At 47.2% G+C, this 7,507-nt stretch overlaps 1 pseudogene across 1 annotated transcript; it reads left to right on the forward strand.

The window, feature by feature from the left end:
• Positions 1-6,587: 6,587 nt before the first annotated feature.
• On the forward strand, positions 6,588-7,130 carry LOC308416991 (ferritin heavy chain-like; annotated as a pseudogene). The gene has a single exon. The product of its transcript is annotated as a ferritin heavy chain-like (transcript).
• Positions 7,131-7,507: the final 377 nt, after the last annotated feature.

The raw sequence follows: 7,507 nt of genomic DNA on the forward strand, positions 1-7,507 counted from the left end.
TAACTAAAACAAGCCACTAATTAGAGAAAACTTTTTTTAAAATTTGTATAAATGGGCTTTTTTGACCTGTCCAGCAGGTCAGGTTATTCAGGGTCCCGAAGAGGCCTTCGTCCTGAAAGTTATGGGGGTGACAGAGAAAGGAAGCCAAGCACGCAAAGAACGACAAGAGTCAGTCTAGATGGTGTCAAAGCTTCATTGAGGGTTTGGTGCTTACAGCTTATTTGGGCTGGGCAGAAAGGGGGAAGCAGGGTGCAGTGGAATTTTTACAGCATCTACGTGACAAGGGAACGGGTAGTGCTGCGGTTACAGATTAAAAGCCAGGTATTTGTTCCAGGATATCTTATCTTGCCACCTGGCAGCTAAACTCGGTAGAACATCATTGTGGTATTCCTTGGAAAGGTCAGGCTCTCACGGGTGGGGATGTAGGTACAGCATTGACCAGTTCTAAGGTGGCTGCTGTGCAGCCATTTTCTTAAGCATAGTTCTCAGGCATGGCTCCCTATACTTTTTCTCCCTAAAAGTGGGGTTCAATAGATCAGCTTTGGACATGAAGACAATCAAGGTTTTTATAGTTCACAAATAAAGGTTTCCAAATGGAGTATTCAGCAGTCAAGTAGGTGAAGTTACAAATGCTGAACATAAGTGTAGGAGTAAGAACGTGAAGCAAAGATTTGATTGGAAAGTGATCATAGCAAAGTAGTTATAACAACAGGTCTGTATGTCTTTATGTTAACCTTTGTAACTGAAAGACCCCCGAAGGGAGACCCTCACTCAAATTTCAGGAGAGGTGCACACCCATCGAGGCACCGAGACCAGATTTGCTGCAATCGCACGAGGAAGTTTATTGAAAGTGAAACAGAGTGAGATCTCAGGCCAGCATGCTGGGGTCGAGACTCATACACCACGCAGAGGTAGAGTAGTTCGACCCCGGCCTGAACTTGTAACCGGCTTATAAAGGCAAAAACCACAAAAGAAGGGGAGGACAGGGGGAGAATGAGGAAATTCAAAAGGGAACAATGAGGAAATTCAAAGGGGAAGAATCATACATTTTTTTATCAGTACACCCGGGGCACACCTAGGGCATTGAAACATTCCACAGAGGTCATCCGGACCTTCTGTGGTTATTTTGGGAACTCAAATCTCAAGAAAGTGGGATTTCCTGGGAGCGATTTCCTGCAGAGGAAATCCCTAGGGCAAGGAATCAGTGTCCTTTGACAACCTTTTATTCTTCATAACAAAAACAAGGTAGCCATTACCTGGAAAGGCATACAGAACCATTTATAGTTAAAGTTACTGGTAGGGCATAGTCCCATCCTTGATAAACACGTTTAATCATAGAAACACCGACAAGATGCCTTTTCACCTCAAGATGAATGCCAGATGCATCTACATTGTATTCTGCTGTTCAGCCAGCATATATTATGGAACAAAACTGAGAGCAAGAATATGCAATTGCAATGTATTTACCAGGTGCATACTTAGGGACTTCATTAAATTACTATGCAACTAAAAGGCAGGTTATTTTTTTTTTATTCCTGGTTCTACTGCACCCAGCACAGGGAGCAGGCTTCCATTACAGTTAAAAGACTGACATCTTAAAAGTAATTAACAGCACCAATGAATAACCTAAGAAAAAAATGAATTCAAGTCAGATTTATAATCCCTCTCCTATTTTATTACATATTACAGACAAAAGAAGACTGAAAGACAAGGATAAATTCTGACCCCCTAACAGGTAAAGTAGAAGACCCCTAGCAGGTAGAGTAGAGCCAAAAATGTAGGATAGCAGATTCAGTGACTCTGTTTCAGGAACCGGCTGACCATAAAGAATTTATGGCCTTAAGGTCAGGGTGACTCTGTTTCAGAAACTGACTGACCATAAAAACATAAAAGTTAAATAACACATCATAAACAATCTTGAGAAACCGGATGTTCCCCTCACGATTCTTCACTGGTGTTTTTGGTATTCTCCAATCACACACACCCTCTGCTGTTAATTAGATTTCTCGCCCAGGCCCAGACAGACCACACCAAACATGGTTCCACATGGAGCGGTTTAATAGAACAGGATGGGGCAGGGGTCAAGGCCGGGCGAAGAGAGGAAGAGGAAAGAGAGAGAGGAGGAGGGGTTTTGGTCTTTTGTAGGGGTATTGACATCACTTGCTCCCAGGTGGAGATGGGATTTAGAACTGATATCTTCTGGGAATGCTTTGGCTGTTTCCATGGCAATTGATGTGCTAGGTTCCTGTCACCTGTGGGTGGAGCCATTGCTGGGGGAGGGGGCTATCCTAATGCCAACATTCCTCCCTTTTTTCTTGTATAAAAAAGAGAGAAAAGGGGAGGGTAGGGAAGCCGATGGTGAAAAGGGAATAGGGGCGTTGGGTCTCTTAAACTGCTTCCTGCTGTCTTGGGGCGTCGTAGAAGTGTAGCTGGTTTTCGACATCGGGTTCCACTTGGTAATCATTAACATCAGGATTTTCTATAGGCAATGGCTTGTAGTCCTGCAACAGGAACTGATTAATGGTTTGGTTAGAAATTTTTTGTATCTGTTGTTGAAGGAATGTAGAGACAAGATTGATAAGGCAGGGAGCAAATAGTAATCCTAGAAAGATGACTATAAGAGGGGTTACGAAGGGGAGTATCCACTTTCATATACGGCTTTCGAAGGTCCAGAAACTGGAGGCCTCACGTTCCCTGGAATTTTGTATGTCCAATTGTAGCTCTTAGATCTTATCTCTCACTATCCCGGATTGGTTGACGTAGAAGCAGCATTCTTCTTGGAGGAACAGACAAAGGCCACCTTCTTTAGCTGTTAGAAGGTCCAGCCCCCGTCGGTTTTGAAGAACCACAGCTGCCAGGGAATCTATCTGTTTTTGGATAGTGAGCAAACTTTCAGACACTTCCTGAAACCTGTTGCTGAGGGTGGAAGTGATCTCATTATATTTGGTCATGGAAGTAGTTATCCCTGCTATCCCAGTGCTAGTTCCTACTGCTATTCCTGCAGCTACCAAAAGTGGCACGACCTGAACTGCTCTCTTATGTTGGGCGGCTATCATATTGACGACTGGGACTGGCAGGGGCTCGTTTCTCTGGATTATTCCTAGTTCGGGGAAAAGGAGAACTAAAGTGCAGCTTCCTGACCAGCTGCCAGGCAAACAATGGTATGCCTGCGTGCCACAGAGGATTGATGTATTTTGGATCACTGGGCACTGTGGCAGAGATGGGGTATCAAGGGTTGTGGTCATATTGCAGTCTAAGGAGCCTAACATTCCTACAGGATGTGTCCCAGATGCCTTAAAACAGTTTGCCGTGCCAAGAAGAGAGATAGAGGAGAGGTAAGGGGTCATGGCAACATCAGAGTCGGGACAGCTGACGACGGGTGAGGTAAGGTTATTGGGCAACATTACTGGAGAAGCTGTAAGTGGCAACTGTGAGTTTGTTCCAGGAGGAACACGTAGCCAGCAGTCTTTAAAACGACCGGGTCGGGTGATATTAAGGAGCTTGAATGTTGATGTCAAAGTCTGAAGCAAAAGGCGGAAGGACAAGCTGGTGCCATTTATGAGGGGGGATGTTAAGGAAGTAAGGACCTCAGAGGAGTGTTTGATTATTTTTCCTACCCCTTCTATATCTAGGGGTTGGGAAATTGAGACATATTTTCTCTGAATTTTGATAGTACTCACTGGGGATCCTGGTTGGTTTTTACAGTAGAGCTTACCGACAACTCCGGTTTCCCACCTGGGATCCCATGGATCTTCTATGTAGAAAAAGAGCATCTTACGTTGTTGGTAGAAGAAGTGGTGGGGCCGTGATCCTAGCATGTGTATCTGTCAAGACCAATATGGGCAACCCCCCATATTCATTTGGCCATTTCTTACAAACATCTGCTGTCTGGTCAAAGAGAAAGCAGGTAAAGAGATCATAGTACTTGGATGGGATGACCGACACAGGGACGACAGCGATTTGAATCGGTTCTTGACATCCATCCATAGAGCAGTTTCCTGAACCTATTTGGAAGGACTGTTTGTTATCTGCAGAAGTCTCTTGAACCTCAAATCTCCAGATATATGGGCTTCCCTGGATAAAGACAAACAGTAAAGGGAAGATAAGAAGTCCACGTCTAATCCAGTGGTGTTGAATGTTGCTGGCAGGATGGGGTCTCATTTTCTGGAACCGAGGGTAAGGTGGGTTGTCTCGACGTCTTCTGGAGCTTTACAGAGCACGGTCCTGTTAGGGTTGATGTGTATGAAGAATGTTTAGGCGGGGGAATAAAAGGTTTGAGATGGGACAGGTGGACCCAGTGAGGGAGTCCCTCCAGTTTGGCTGCTGTAGGTGTCGTGAGAATCACTTTAAAAGGGCCCTGCCATTTAGGGGAGAGTGATGAGGGCCGGTCGTCTGGAGAAGTTAGAAGAACTTGGTCTCCAATGTTGACAGGCAGTGGGCAAGGTTCAGTGTGTGGTCGGGGTAGATGGTGGTCAGCAAAGTTCCACAGGAGAGAGCGAAGGTGGCAAAGTAACGGGGTGAGTAGATGGTCTGGGAGGGGAGAGCATTTAGGTAAGAGGCCAGGAGTTAGGACCGGACGCCCATACATGAGTTCAAACGGTGAGACCTGAAGAGCGCATAGTCTGAAAAGAGCCAGAGGTAGGAGTTTTACCCAATCAAGGTGAAGTTCCTGTGACAGCTTGACAAGGGTGGTTTTTAAAGAGCAGTTAGTTCTCTCTACCTTCCCTGAAGATTGAGTGTGGTAGGGGATATGAAAATGCCAGGGGATGTCTAGAGCCTTAGACAGGTTTTGAGAGATTTGAGAGGTAAACTCAGGACCATTGTCTGATTGCAAGGAAGCTGGAACACCAAATCGGGGAATTATCTCTCGGAGGAGGAGATCAGAGACTGTCTGAGCCCTCTTGTTGGTTGTGGGAAATCCCTAACCACCCTGAGAAAGTATCTACCAAGACCAGGAGGTATCTGACTCGTTTGACAGTGGGCATGTGGGTAAAATCAAGTTGCCAGTCAGTTCCAGGAAGAGAACCTCAGGCTTGGTGGGTAGGAAAAGGAGTACTACGATATTTTGAGCTAGGGTCTGACGCCTGGCAGATTTTGCAAGAAGCAGTGAAAGATTTTAAGAAACTTAAGTCTTCAGGGGTAGGCTGCAAGTGGGTCTTAACAAAATAGGACAAGGCCTGGCTGTTAGGATGGAAGAGTTGATGAAGATAGGACAGAGTTTGGCGAATGTCCGGGGGTAAAGGTGGGATGGTGGGGTGCAGTGTAAGAATGTCTTGGGGAGGGTGAGTCGAGCCTAAGCCCCTAAGGGCTGCAGCCCTAGCTGCCTCATCGGCTCGGTTATTTCCCTTGGAAACAATGGAATCATTGGTCTGGTGGGATCTGCAGTGGATAATCCCAATAGCCATGGGGAGATGGGAAGCCTTTAGCATGGCCATAATTTGTTTTGCATTAGTTACTGATCCTCCTTTTGTTGTAAGTAGCCCAAGTTCCTTCCAGATGGCAGCGTGGGACAGGAGGATATGGAAAGCATATTTAGAATCTGTGTAGACATTGAGGGATTGTCCCTGTGCCAGTTGAAAAGCACGGGTAAGGGCTATTAATTCAGCCTGTTGATTGGTGGTATGAGCAGGAAGGGCCTGTGCCTCTACCACCTCTGTGTCTGACACTATGGCATAGCCAGCTCTTCTGTGTCCTTCATGTAGAAAGGAGCTGCCATCTGTATACCAGGTGTGGGTAGCCTGAGGCAGTGTGCCTTCCTGTATGTGTGAGGGATGAGGTAATAGTTCATCTAAAGTTTCAGTTAAAGAGTGAGACAGGGAGTAGTTAGTATGTGGCCGAGGAAGAAGGCTGGAAATGTTAAGAGGTGGGCATAATTGAAAGGTGAGTGTAGAGTCTTCAATTAGTGCTACCTGGAGAGAAAGAACCCTCGAAGGGGGCAGGGTCTGTAGGCCTTCGTAAGTCAGGAGCTGCGACAGGTTATGACAAGAGAAAACAGTTATGGGCGAACCAAAGGATAGCTTTTTTGACTCTCTAATGAGATGTTCAGCAGCTGCTAAGGTGCGAATACAGGGTGCCCATCCCTGGACAGTTATATCTAGTCTTTTTGACAAATATGCTACGGGTGCAAAAGATGGCCCCAGTTGGTGACCTAGGACTCCAAGGGCAAATCCCTCTTTTTCAGTTACATAGAGGGAAAAGGGGCGAGTCAGGTCAGGGAGATGTAAGGCCAGAGCTTTAAGGAGGGCCTGTTGGCGCCTTCGAAAGGGCCTGGTAACAGGCTTGAGGGTTGGTTCATGGATGGAACCTGATGCTGCTTCATATAGGGGGCGAGAGAGGAGGGAAAAGGAAGGAACCCAGGAGTGTAGAAAGCTAGTTATCCCTAAGAATGATAAAATTTCTTCCTTTGTAGAAGGGACGGTTAGGGACTGAATTAGGTTTTTTCTATCTAAGGTAATAGCTTCGTGGGTTGGGGTTATTGTTAGTCCCAGATAGGTGACCTGCTTCCATTTCCGTTGCTCCCCCCACTCGCCTAAACCCAAGCTTGCCAGCAACCCCTCTGCTTCTCCTCCTAGCCAGACGTTCTCGCCCAGAGTCGCCGCGGTTTCCTGCTTCAACAGTGCTTGAACGGAACCGGTGCTCGACCCCCGCTGGCCGCTTCGAGCCTGAACCCTTTGCAACTTCGTCGCTCCGCTGCTCCAGCGTCGCCACCGCGCCTCGCCCCACCACCATGACCACCGCATCTCCCTCTCAAGTGCGCCAGAACTACCACCAGGACGCGGAGGCTGCCATCAACCGCCAGATCAACCTGGAGTTGTATGCCTCCTACGCCTATCTCTCTATGTCATGTTATTTTGACCGGGATGATGTGGCTCTGAAAAACTTTGCCAAATAGTTCCTCCACCAATCTCGAGAGGGAACATGTGGAGAAACTGATGAAGCTGCAGAACCAACGAGGTGGCCGCATCTTCCTTCAGGATATAAAGAAACCAGACCGAGATGACTGGGAGAGTGGGCTGAATACCATGGAGTGTGCACTGCACTTGGAAAAGAGTGTGAATCAGTCACTACTGGGACTTCACAAACTGGCTACTGACAAGAATGATCCCCGTACGGGCCACCAATGCTGTTAATTAGATTTCTCGCCCAGGCCCAGACAGACCACACCAAACACGGTTCCACTTGGAGAGGTTTAATAGAACGGGATGGGGCAGGGGTCAAGGCCGGGCGAAGAGAGGAAGAGGAAAGAGAGAGAGGAGGAGGGGTTTTGGTCTTTTGTAGGGGTAGTGACATCACTTGCTCCCAGGTGGAGATGGGATTTAGAACTGATGTCCTCTGGGAATGCTTTGGCTGTTTCCATGGCAATTGATGTGCTAGGTTCCTGTCACCTGTGGGTGGAGCCATTGCTGGGGGAGGCGGCTATTCTAATGCCAACACCTTCCCCTCCCCCCGGGTTGTGGTTTGTTTTTTTTTTAAACCCCTTCTCCCAACCACTCAGGGTCCGACTCCT

Source organism: Micromys minutus, assembly GCF_963924665.1.
Source record: "Micromys minutus genome assembly, chromosome: 2".
Lineage (NCBI taxonomy): Eukaryota > Metazoa > Chordata > Mammalia > Rodentia > Muridae > Micromys > Micromys minutus.